The 13,033-nt window shown below is 44.0% G+C and overlaps 1 protein-coding gene across 2 annotated transcripts in view; it reads right to left on the bottom strand.

Annotated features, from left to right (window-relative positions):
* The window catches only part of BMPER (BMP binding endothelial regulator), a 205,420-nt gene that overhangs the window by 65,811 nt on the left and 126,576 nt on the right, over positions 1 to 13,033 (bottom strand). The window lies entirely within an intron of this gene.

Here is a 13,033-nt window from a genome sequence, read left to right as displayed (position 1 = left end):
CAAAATAAATGACAATATACCAACACAGTGTTATCTCCATCTAACTAATTAAAAAATTTGTCAACATGATAGTCTAAATGTTACTCGTGGTTTTAAACTAAAGCAGTATATTCGACATATATATTTACTAAAGACAGATAAATAGAATTGCCAGATACATGCTCAGTACCGCAAGGAACCAGGTTCTGATAGAGTTAAGAGTCTCTACGTGTTTTATAGAAATACAAGGTTCCTATACTTTGATCTGAGTTAGATTAAAAAAACTAAGTCATAAAACCCATCATTTAGTAAATTTAACTAATTCCAATGAATTCACCACTTCAAAATACCTTTCATTCAAATACTTACAAGACCCAAGGAGAGTTTGACATTTTTGAGCATCTCAAAGATTTTTTATAGAAAATTAAATATTTATTTTTTTTAAAACAAAATTTGACATTGATCTGTTCTCCATCTAGAGCTATTTTATCTGTTTTGAAGGAGGCTTGTACAATAAAGAAAGGAGGAATTCATTGAGAGATATTAGCCCAAATGATGAAAGAACTATAACAAAAGGTACAATTTCCAGCCAACACCAGAACAGGTCAAAAATTTGTAAACATGATAGTCTAAATGTTACTCGTGGTAACATTATGTCATATGAGAATATGACATAAGCAATTGTTCTGAATACCTAAAAGTCAAGACAGAGGCAGATGAGTCAACAGATCCCATAGGACCCATGGGACTCGCGGCTAACATTTGCTTTTCGTGTCTAAAGTGTTTGGAGACTACGTTTGTTTTATGTTGTGATATGTCATTTCCAATGGCAATGTTACGTTACTCCATATAAATTATATGTATTTGGAATTTGGTAGATTCATTGTTCTAAGTTTTCCTTATCAATAGTTGATAGAAACTCAAAAAGAGAGTTTGGGGCATGTACAATAATTTCAGTGAACAAATATTTAGAGGTCTGTGTAGAAGACTATTTAGGGAGGCGGGTAAAAGAATGGGGAGGAGAGGCAGGCTCCACAAGGTCAGCAGCAATATTTGAATTCACCTTCCATTTCTGTTTCTTTCTTACCCTTGGTGGTTTTCTCCATTTGACTCCAATTTTGCTCATTTGTTGCTACACCTTTACCTCACCCCCACCTTTCTGATTCTATATCCCCCCTCAACTAGTGTTCTTACCAATCTAATCACCCCATACCGCAATTTTTCAATCCTTTCTCCTTGTGATTACTTTAGAAATTGTCTTATCACACACTTCCTTCACCCTCTAACTAACAGTCTCTCCCTGGCATAAACATGGTACTTTCTGGTTAACAGGGAGCAAGGCAGTTCTCCTGGGGACTCCGAGTGACATCAGGATAATTATAATTCACAGTTGATATTATCATGTGCCACACAAGGGCCTGACCACCCGATGCACCAAACTCAAGAGAACGGCTTCTTTCAAGTTCTTAACTCCATACTTAGCAAGAAAACCCGAAACCCATCAAGGCTTTTGAGCTTGTAACGGATTGATCTCAGCTTGGAAAGGCCAGCGCATTACTGGATTCGAAATTACCCTTCGAAGAAATCCTCTCTCAGCTGTGCGCAGGCTCAGGGAACACCCGCCCTCTACCCAGAGTTCACAGCGTCATCTTCTCCTGAACAGGAAGCAACCACAGCTTCTCCTGGTGTCCCGACAACAGTTGAGCAGCAAAATGATCATTAACAAAAACAGTGACCGCTGCCATTTTCTGAGAATTCTGTACATGCCCTATGTTCTCTATGCCTGCTGATCGTGAATACACTACAGGAAAGAAGTATTTAGATGGTCTCCTAACATTAAAACAACAGCTGAGCACTTGGTAGCAAATCCATAAAGTGAATTATCTGGTCATTAAAAAGTGTGTAAATAATGTTCATGATTGAAAAAATGCTTATCACATAGTAAGTGGAAAGTGAGAAACATAGTTCTATATTTTTAAAAAATATATATTTTTATTCATTTCAGAGAGGAAGGGGGGAGGGAGGGAGGGAGGGAGGGAGGGGGAGAGAGAGAGAGATAGAGAGAGAGAAAGAGAGAGAGAGAGAGAGAGAGAGAGAGAGAGAGAGAGAGAGAGAGAACATCGATGATGAAAGAAAATCATTGATTGGCTGTCCTCTGCATGCCCTATATTGGGGATTGAGCCTGCAACCTGGGAATACGCCTTTACTGGAAATCAAACCATGACCTCCTGGTTCATAGGTTAATGCTGAAACTACTGAGCCATGTCGGCTGGGCCAAAGTTCTACCTTGACTGTCTTAGAATAAATACAGAAACACACACACTAAAATTGTGAACAGCGGTTATTTCTTGGTGACAGTATCATGAGTGATACTTTTTCTTTCTTCCTTATGCCTTTCTAATTTTGTTTTAGTTGTTATATATTTTTTAAAGAGTCAAAATATGGGTACCTGTAGATAAGGCCAATTATGTGACAAAGCAAATCCTCAAAAAAGAAACAGAAAATATACTGTGTTGAGTGGCGCTGGGAGAGCTTGAGCTGACTCAGAGCTGGGCAGAGAGCGATGAGGACATGGGAGACCGGCAAGGGAGGCCATGTGTGAGCAGGGCTGTCAGGAGAGCGATTTTTCAAGAGGCCCTAACTTGAGGAAGAGAAGGGTTTGGAGATCAGGATGATTTTTCTGGGTAACAGCAATATGGAAGGGGCCAACAAAATGTCATGACCGCAAAGATGCCTGAGAATTATGTGTTGCATTTGGGGACATTTGTAGCATGAGCTAAAATAATTTGGAAGCCTTGGCCCTCTTTCCTGGCACCTCACGGTCCCTCTGCCAGGTCCTGCAGGGACAGTAGACACGTACACTGAAGAGTGACTGAAAGTGAGAACTCCAGGGTTACACAAGTCTGCCCGGCTGAGAAGGAATAAGGCTATGGAGGCTCTTCGGGACACACACGCACATTGTATTCTCATCGAGTTTTCTTCCAGCAGACGCAGTGGAATGAACTGCAATCCAGGGTGTCCAGATGTCTGGTCACACTTTCTGGAGAGCTCGGGGTGATAGTTGGAGCTAAATAAGCAGACTCTCCTACAACTAACCTCGAGAATGTGTAAGTCAGAAGAAGAGGAAAATGCAAGTTTACCCTTGGTGGTACTTACTTTTTTTTTAAGTCAAATCATCAGATGTTGTTTTTATTTGTTTGTCTTCAATATATGTAAACAAGGGTCTAGGCCAGCCGTGGGCAAACTATGGCCCGCGGGCCGAATCCGGCCCTTTTGATATGAATAAAACTATTGAAATAAAAGACAGTACCCTTTTATGTAATGATGTTTACTTTGAATTTATATTAGTTCACACAAACACTCCATCCATGCTTTTGTTCCGGCCCTCCGGTCCAGTTTAAGAACCCATTGTGGCCCTCGAGTCAAAAAGTTTGCCCACCCCTGGTCTAGGCAAAGGGGAAAAAAAGATTAGAAGCATATAAATCTGAATATGAACAGTGTCATTTTTTCTCTTAGGTTATGGAATTATGGGTGACATTTATTTTCCTTTCTCACTTATGTGTATTTACATTATTTTATACATTTACATTCATGATTTAAAATGACTATGCACACTTTTGGAATAAGAATATTTGCTTTAAAAAATTAAAAACATTAGATTAGAACATATTACTTTGCTGTTAGATACTTTAATAAGATTGCTATGAGAATTAAGAAATCGACTACTTCTGAAAACATCATTCCAATGCTTTGCTTTAACGTCATCAAGTACATTTATTTCTGTCCTGGGCATACTTATTCTAATGAAATGCCTTCCTTCTGAGAGTAGTGATTATTCTCAAAACATCCATCAAAGAAAATTAAGGGGAAATTATAGAACTCCATGATATGGAGGAAGAAAATAAGAGAAACTGAGTAGAGTCCAAACCTCTTCCCCCAAAACACATAAAAAACAAACAAACAAACAAAATAACAGAAAAGCATAAGGAAGAAAAAAACCTATCACTCATGGTTCTGCCATCAAGAAATAACCACTGTTTATAATTGGGGGCGGGGGAGGGGGGAGTGTGTGTTTGTGTATTTTAACATAGTTAAGAATATCCTGTACTCGAAATTTTACTTCCTCTTCACTGAACATGTCACAAGATTCCCCCAGTCATTAAAATCACTTTGAAAACATAGAAAGTGATTTTCATTGTCCGTCCATTACTTCTGCAAAGAGAAAATTCTCTCCAACTCATCCTATCACACACCACCACGGATCAGTACATTTCCAGAAAAGTGTTCTAACCACGAGAAAATCTATCAAATTAAAAATAAAAGAAATAAAAAAAGAAAAAAAGAAAGGCTTTCAGCTTTCCTCACACAAATTGCAGGGACACTGGCCGTGTCGGACTCCAGGGTCCCTGGGTCACGCAGGGGCTCCTGGGAAGCCCAGATGGGGAAGAGTTGTCACAATGATGTTAAGTTTGAGTCAAGGACCAGGAAAGGGTGGGATAGGAAACACTGATCTTAACACAGACCCCATGTTATGGGTCTCGGCTCCTCCTAAACAGGCTGTGTGTGACCTGGACTTTTCTATGCTCTGGACTAGCTCAGGTGTCACCTGGGGACCGGAGGGCAAACAGATGCCCCGCCAAGGATCATGTGCATCCCTACAAGTTTTACATCCTTGACTTCTTACAAGAACTTAATTTAACTTTACTGTGTGAATGTGGCGAGAAAGGGATTGTGGCTCTCTTTCCACCAATCTATAATCCACCAGGTAGAGTTACACATCTACATATAAAATCTAATTTTTCAAAAAGCCGAAACTAATATTTAGTAGGTAACCTGAAACCAATATTTAAAGAAAGAGTCAAGTAGGGATATTGTTAAGAATGTAAATGTCTTTTTACATATCTTCTAGAACCCCAGATACTCACCAACTTCAAACAGAAGAGCAAAGGAAAGCATTCCTACCTTCAAGATCTAATCTAAGATAAATCTAACCCCTAAAGCCACGGCTGACATCCTCGGCCTCCCAACTGAGTGCCCCTTCCCCATCTCCCTCCTTCGCTCTGCAGTGGCCCATGTCTGCCGCACACTTGGCACTCCCCAGCACAGAGTCCTTTAGTTTCCAGCTGCAACTTCATGAACGCCCCACTTTCCTTCCCTCCAGATCTCTAAGTGGGACTGACGCATGGCTCTGAGGCTCTGGGATGGTCATAATTTCAAATACTCTACCCTAGAGACACATATGTTTTTCAGTTTGGGGGTTGAAAATATGGCCACCAAATCCATAGCATGATTATGATCATCAATTTCTACCCTAGCTTATAGTTATAATGACTTAAACTCTATATAAATCAGATCTGATGTATATTTTATGTAATTTCTCCGTGGCTGGCATGCTGCCCTGTTGCCCTGTATATTGGAGTTCTCTCTCTCTCTCTCTCTCTCTCTCTCTCTCTCTCTCTCTCTTCCTCTTTGCACTACTCACAGCAATACCTGGTACAATACATATTAGGTATCAATAAATATTAGCTGAATGTATGAGCTAATTAATTAAATAATATATTTTAATGGAAAAAAAATAAACTGCCCCCACTGAACTTCCTAAAATAGGTAAGTATTAATGACTGGCATATAGGATTTTGCTTAATTAATTAATCAATTGATTAACTGACCAATGCTCTCAGGACAAGGAGTTAAGGCTGCAACTGGAATGAAGGATGCTGACCAGCTGACCTGGAGATGGGGAGATGGTCCTAGATCATCCAAGCCAAAGCAGTGCTATCATGGGGTTTTTACAGGTGCAAGAGGAAGGCAGGCGAGTGTCATGCGAGGTAGCGTGAGGAGGGCTCAACTCGCCATGGCTGGCTTTGGAGATGGAAGGAGGCCTCAAATTAAGACATGCGGGCGGCCCCTAGAAGCCAGACAGGGAAGAAACAGATTCTGCCCAGCAGCCTCCAGAAGATGGCAGCCCTGCCAACACTTTGACTTTGGCCCATTCTGATCCATTTCAGACTCCTAGCCTCCAGAACTTGTAAGATAATAAATAGGTGTATTGTTTCAGCCGCCTAGTTTGTGGTACTTTATTACGGCAGCAATAGGAAACTAATAAACTTCGCGAAAACCAAGGCAACTAGTCTAAAGTGACTAGTTTATGCCGGGTACCATCGCCACCATCTCTAATCCTCACTGCTTTTCTACACGTTGTATATTATTACCCTAATTTTTTAGTTGTGAATTTGGAGAGGTTGCCATGATGCCCATGGTCACTTGGCCAATAGCAGTCAAGGCAGAGTCTAACCCGGTCTCTTCCCTACCATGACCTGACGCTTCCAATACCACAGCATCTTGTGCAGCTGTTGTTACCTAGTTGAGATCACAGAGCTCTTTGGGGGTCTGAAGAAGTGTGTGGACACTTCCCTACAAATGCACAAGTATGTCTGCTCAAATGTAGAGCTTCATAGACACCCTGTCCTGAGACTGATCAGTAACCTCCTGAGAGCATGAACTTCAGTTACAGCATGCCTATCTAGAAGTTAATTAGAGACGATATTCCATGGTTTTCATATTTAATATACTTATAGTTCATCTCCCCAGCTACAGTAGATGTTCCTAAACTCAGGGTCTGCATCAGCTTCTTATCCGTGCCCTTTAGGGCACCTTCCAGAATGCTGGAAACTCACTAAGTGTTAATACAAACTTGCTCTAGAACATGCATTTTTGCCACTCATCATCATCCAAGCTCTGACCTTAAACTAGAAACTGCCATGTATCAATGAAGAGACGTGTGTACCTCAGCCGAAGAGATGAGCTTCACACCTCCACCACATTGGAGCTCTGCAAACACGCCCTGCTTTGAAAAGGGCCCTGGGTTTGAATCCCAGTCTTACTGCGTAATGAATACAAAACCAGGACCGACTACCTACAAACCTCAGTTTGTTCACTTATAATATGGGTCTAAGAACAACTGCTGGAAGGGTGGTTATAATGATAAGGGTAGCACTGCCAGAATGCCGAGAATGTAATAGATGCTCAGGGAAAAGTCATTGTTAGATTTATTCTTATAAACTCTATGCAAATCCAGCAAATAGATATCTGCCACTGGCTAAAATAAGGCTGGGAAAGTACATGTGAACATAGATTTGTTGACATTTTGAGTCCATCTATAAGATGCGGAGTGGGGGCTAGAATGGAGTGAGCCTTCTAGGCCAAAAGAAGACTGTGAATAAGTCTTAGACACAGAAAAGCTCGCAACTAGCCCAAGAAGACCCAGAGAGCAATCTGACTGGAGTGGGGAGTTGCTTCAGAGATGTGAGAACCCGCGCTGTCTAAATAAATGGGCCTGAGATTAATTGCCAGCCGAGAAGTTTAAATATATTCCAAAGGACCAACAGTTCTTAACGTGTTTCCTCTGAGACATCAATCCTGGCCGTGGCTCTGCCAAAATAAGTAGAAATAAACAAAAGCTCTGGAGCTCCAACACGTCCAAGGCTCCCTCCTCTCCACCACCCTCCTGAAAGCTTACCCCACTCGCCGCAATAAAGGCTCTGAGAATTCTCTAGCAAGAAAACGTATTTCGGTTTACTTGACCCAGCACTTCCCGAATGTATTTAATCACAGAGTCTTGTTTTGAAAACATTACTCATGACTATCCCTCAGCACCAGCGTTTTATAAAACAAACGCTGGGAGACCGTGCGAGGGACCAGTGCAGGAAGCTGGTGCCGGGTCTCAGGGAAGCCAAGTTTGGGTTCTGACAGGCTCTGCAGAAGGGAAGGGTTGTTGGAGAAAAAGCAGAAATTAGTTGCTGGCGGTAGGAAGAAGGTGTGACTGCCGTGGAAATGGGAAGAAAACGATTTATTAGAAAAACAAGACAAAGAGCCGATCCACAGACTTGATGACTGATTAGCAACATGGGAGAGAAATGCCAAAAGTATGAGAAATAACACAGAGGCTCACAACCTGTGCAGCTGGGATAATGGGGGTGCCAGGACCCAGTCAATAGACAGGAATTGGAAACAGCCATTCAACCCTTCATCCAACTCCCCACACAGAACAGTTGGAGAATCAAGGTAGCAATGGTGATTACAGTCCAAATGCAGTACTCAAAGAAGAATGTGGTCTCCAAAATTATTAAGCGCTGACATCTGCCGAAATAGCATCTTATCATGAAGTCGTATCTTAGGGACCTCGAAGTTTGGATCATCTGAACCCAGAAGGAGAGAGTACCTACGGGAGGGATGCCGGGGAGGCAGAGCTGGAAGCTTATAGGATGAAAGGGCGAAAACTCAAAGCAGGAGATGTGAGCACCAAGAAGAGAAAGGACAGTGTGGAGACATGGAGTACTGCTGGGGCCCCTGGTAAGGAGAACGAGTGATAACATCCATGAATCTGAACTTCACACCAGAGGGAACTGTGGAGTGTCACTCAGGAGTCAGTTCTCCAAACTCCCAGGGAAGGTTAGAACTCGAGTGTTGTAACCCAAGAGCCTGAAGAGGTTAAGTGGCCTCATGAGCATCGATAGCTTTAAAAGGTGAGCAAATACAACTGCTTTCAAATAGTCTCCAGTCATGGAGAGAGAAAAGACATTGGCAAACTTCATATATCTTTGAAGGCAGACCTTCAAAACGAATAAAAGTGCAGTCCATGGAGGACATAGAACAGTGCTTGAAGGTGTGGGCTCCAGAGTCTCCTGGGCCAGGAGATTGCCCTGTTTAATTTCTCAGACCTCAGACCCTCCTTTGTACGATGGGGATAACAATAGTTTGTACTTCATGGATCACCGTGGGGAGTAACTGACAGATGCACAGAGAGTGTTTATCACATGGCCTGACACAGACCTCCCAGTCATAAATCTGTGCTGTCACTAGGAGCAATGGCGTGCCAGCAGAAGTAGCAATTGTTGTGCTAAGCTTTGCTCATAGATGTGACCTCCAGAGAAGAATAAACCTGCCTCAGCCCAGCATACAGTCAAGGGCAATTATGATACACTAGAGGCCCGTTGCACAAAGAGATTCGTGCAATAGGCCTTCCCTTCCCCTGGCTGCCGGCACCGGTTTTCCTCCAGCACCCGGGACCTAGGCCGCCACTCCGGCCGGAACCTTCAGTCTTCGCTCCGCCACTATGCACCTACATATGCAAATTAACCGCCATCTTTGTTGGGTTAATTTGCATAATCTCCTGATTGGCTGGTGAGCGTAGCGGAGAGATGGTCAATTTACATGTATGTCTATTATTAGGTAAGATAATATGGGGATGTATTTCCCACACAATGTGCTTCTCAGTGTCAGAGTTTGGGATTTGTGTCCTTACTGTATGTTCTCTCTTCACTGTACTAGTATTTTAGGTGGAACTTGCTTCAGGGGTTTTAGTCACCACCTCTTTCAGTCAAAACTGAGTTCCTGCCCAAACCGGTTTGGCTCAGTGGATAGACTGTCAGCCTGTGGACTAAAAGGTCCCAGGTTCGATTCCAGTCAAGGGCATATACCTTGGTTGCAGGTACATCTCCAGTAGGAGGTGTGCAGGAAGCAGCTGATCGACGTTTCTAACTCTCTATCCCTCTCTCTTCCTCTCTGTAAAAAAAATCAATAAAATATATTAAAAAAACAAAACAAAACTGGGTTCCTGAGTCTTTCTTAAGATTCAAGATAGCGGCCTTGCCCAAAATGCACCAGGTATCTAATAATGAATTTATAGATCGCTTTATGTACAAAAATTAGGCAAGAAAATCACTTGTATTTGAAAGATTTGATAATGGTCCATCTACTGTATATGAAAAAATAACTTTCCCAAGCAGAGGTCTGAATAAATATTACTAACCTAAGCAGGTAAAATAAAAACAGCAGATTCTTATCCCAGTATGCCCAGTTAATTCTACAGTGAATGTGAGCCTCCCTGTCCTCATCTAGGAAGTGGGAGGGTTGACTCATTAAAGTCCGTTCATTCATACACTCCCATGGTGCTAAATGCTGATGAACTTGAGTGACATAACAACTTTGCTTTTTCTCATTCCTGATGGAAATTACACACAATTAATTTCAGTTTAAAACTGTGTATATTTTAATGTTGTAAATAAAAAGACTGGGGGAGATCATCACTTATCACTGGAAATGTCTCACCCTGAGTTACCAGGAGAGAAGAAAAACCTGGAAAAATGAGTGGACATGGACAACCAAGCCAGTTCGACATGTGGGTAAGTGCCCAGGAGACCAACCATCACTGCTCTACACGTGAACTTGAGAAGGTGGAGGTGTCACTGGGCAGATGACAGCCTGGGCACTATAGTAGGGAAACTTCTCCTAATGTCCTTCTCCTGTCTCCCATCCTCACCAGTCCTGAAGCCCCGCAGACCTTGTCTTTCCTTCCTAACTGCAACTGTCATCACACTGAACACAATGACCTAGAAATCAGTGGGAGGAAGTCCAGCCCAGGCCCTGGGGCCAGACTTCCTTATGGGAATCCAGGCTCCACACTCGCCTTGGGCATCCCTCTGAACCACTAAGCTTCCTCGACCATAAGATGGCTGAGGGAATTAAGGAGGATCAAATGAGATAGTCCATGTCAGGGTCCCGACATGTAGCAAATGCTGAGTAAATATTACCTCCTGCTGCTGCTGCTACTGCTGTTATTGCCATTGTTGTTATTTGATGAGAATGATGATGACTGTTAACTAAACAGTCAGAACTGATGGAGTACTATCACACTGTGGGGACCAACAGTAGGCAGTGGATAGACGATGACCATTGCCCTGCCAGTATGGCTCAGTTGGTTGAGGGTCAGCCTATGGACCAGGAGGTTGCCAGTTCTATTTCTGGTCAGGAACATGCCCAGGTTTCAAGTTTGATCCCCAGTAGGGGACATATAGGAGGCAGCCGATCTGATCGATGTTTCTCTCTCATCAATGTTCTCTCCCTCTCTCTCCCCCTTTCCCTCTCTCTGAATCAATAAAAACATTTATTATCAAAAAGGATGACCCTTAATTACTCGAGGCTCCTTCTTCAACTTTGCACCAATTCACAGCACCAGAAAATTTAAAGTAAAAATATCCCTTAGGACAGAACAGCGTATAAAACAAACAGATTTCCTCCTCTTCCCTCCAATGGTCCTGCCCATGTGGGGTTTCCTAGCCACCACGTGTGGGACAGTTGGGTTTCATTTGCCACCCTGTCTGCTGGTTGGGCCTCAGGAGCAGTGACAACCCCAGCCCCAGGTGCTCATGCAGAAAGTTCAGTGGCCACTGAGCTTAACACTTCCTTGGCAGGGCTGGGGTCCACACCACACATGCTTATTCTACAAGCATCTTGAGCTCCGGTTTCAAATTTCCTTGCTTCCCCGAGTTAAGGACAGACTCTTGGTGTTAAGGGACCTGGAGCTGCTTACAGTCTCGGAGGCCAGAAACCATGCTCACACACAGAATGACTAATTTGCAGAACTTCTGTCAGGGGAGATTTCTCATAAAATGGGCCCCAAGGTCGCTGTTTCATTAAATTGTTGTTGCAATCCCCCTCCTGCAGCTACTCTTTAATTGGTGATAGCGGCAGCCGTGCCAGAGGCTTCAGTAAGATGTGCCAAAACCAGCCAAGGCGCTTCCAGGTGGGTGCGTGGAGCAGGCAGGGGCCCTCCGCACAGCAGGCTCACTGGGCTGCACACAGCTGGAAACTAACCCTTGGGGGGTTTAAGGAGGTCACCTGGCAACTGTGAGCCTCCTTGCACCCCGAGTTGCTGGAATCTGATATTTCCTGTTACTTGTGGGACGTGTTGTTGAGGTTAGTTCAATTAAACGCACATCTGTGCTCAGTGTAGCCCTGCCCACCCCCATGTTATGTAACTGTGAACTTTCCTTTTGGGTTGGGAGTCTAATGGTTGGGACTATTACAGCTACAGGCACAGCTTCATGCACCTAGGAGACCTGGGGCTGGGCATCCATGGTGGGTGTCATTGGCTGCCTCTGGTCTTGTAGATGGTTGAGATTAAATTCTTTCTCATTCTCTCTCTCCCTCCCCTCCATCATATCTCTCTCTCTCTCTCTCTCTCTCTCTCTCTCTCTCTCTCTCTCTCTCTCCACACACACACACACGCACACCTCTCTTAGCAGTGAAAAGTTTGCTTCTAAGTATAATTTCTATGTCTGAAAACAGATATCCTGCCAGCAAAGAATTTATCTGCTTCAGGTCTCTGTTGGGTGGTCGGGTCAAGATTCCACCCAGTTTGCCGACACACAGTAAGATAATCCTATCTAATAAAAGACAAAAAGGGTAATTAACTGTACCTCCGATATGCTTTCCATTGGCTAATCAGGGCAATATGCAAATTAACAGCCAACAAAGATGGTGGCCAGCAGCCACGCAGCTGAAGCGAGCAGGAAGCTTGCTTGCTCCAGTGATGGAGGAAGCCAAGGTTCCCGGCCTGCCGCGGCCCGGCTCTGAGCTCTGGAAGCAACAATGTTCCAATTATAGAAGCTAAACAAACCCCAGATACCTGCTTTCAGCCGGCTGGGGCTTCAGAGCTGGGAGCGCCCATGATGGCAACAATGTTTCAATAATAGAAGGTAAATAAATCCCAGAATAAAAAAAAAGAAAAAGACAAAAAGGAGAAGCTGGGAGCTTCAGTTGCCCGCCAGCCTGAAAACGGCCCTCAGCCCCTCACCCAGACTGGCCAGGCACCCCAATGGGGACCCCCACCCTGAAGGGGTGTGACCAGCTGCAAACAGCCATCAGCCCCTCACCTAGGCTGGCCAGGCACCCAAGCAAGACCCCCACCCTGATCCGGGACACCCTTCAGGGCAAACCAGCTGGCCCCCACCCATGCACCAGGCCTCTACCGTATATAGTAAAAGGGTAATATGCAAACTGACCCTAGCAGCAGAAAGACTGGGAATGACTGGTCACTATGACACACACTGACCACCAGGGGGCAGATGCTCAATGCAGGAGCTGCCCTCTGGTGGTCAGTGTGCTCTCACATGGGAGGAGCTCTGCTCAGCCACAAGCCAGGCTGACGGCTGCCAGCACAGCGGTGGTGGTGGGAGCCTCTCCTGCCTCCTCAGCAGCGCTAAGGATGTCT

This window comes from Myotis nattereri, assembly GCF_964212035.1.
Source record: "Myotis nattereri genome assembly, chromosome: 11".
Classification (NCBI taxonomy): Eukaryota; Metazoa; Chordata; class Mammalia; order Chiroptera; family Vespertilionidae; genus Myotis; species Myotis nattereri.
The sequence above is the reverse complement of the archived record's forward strand: the minus strand, read 5'-3'. Positions and strand labels throughout refer to the sequence as shown.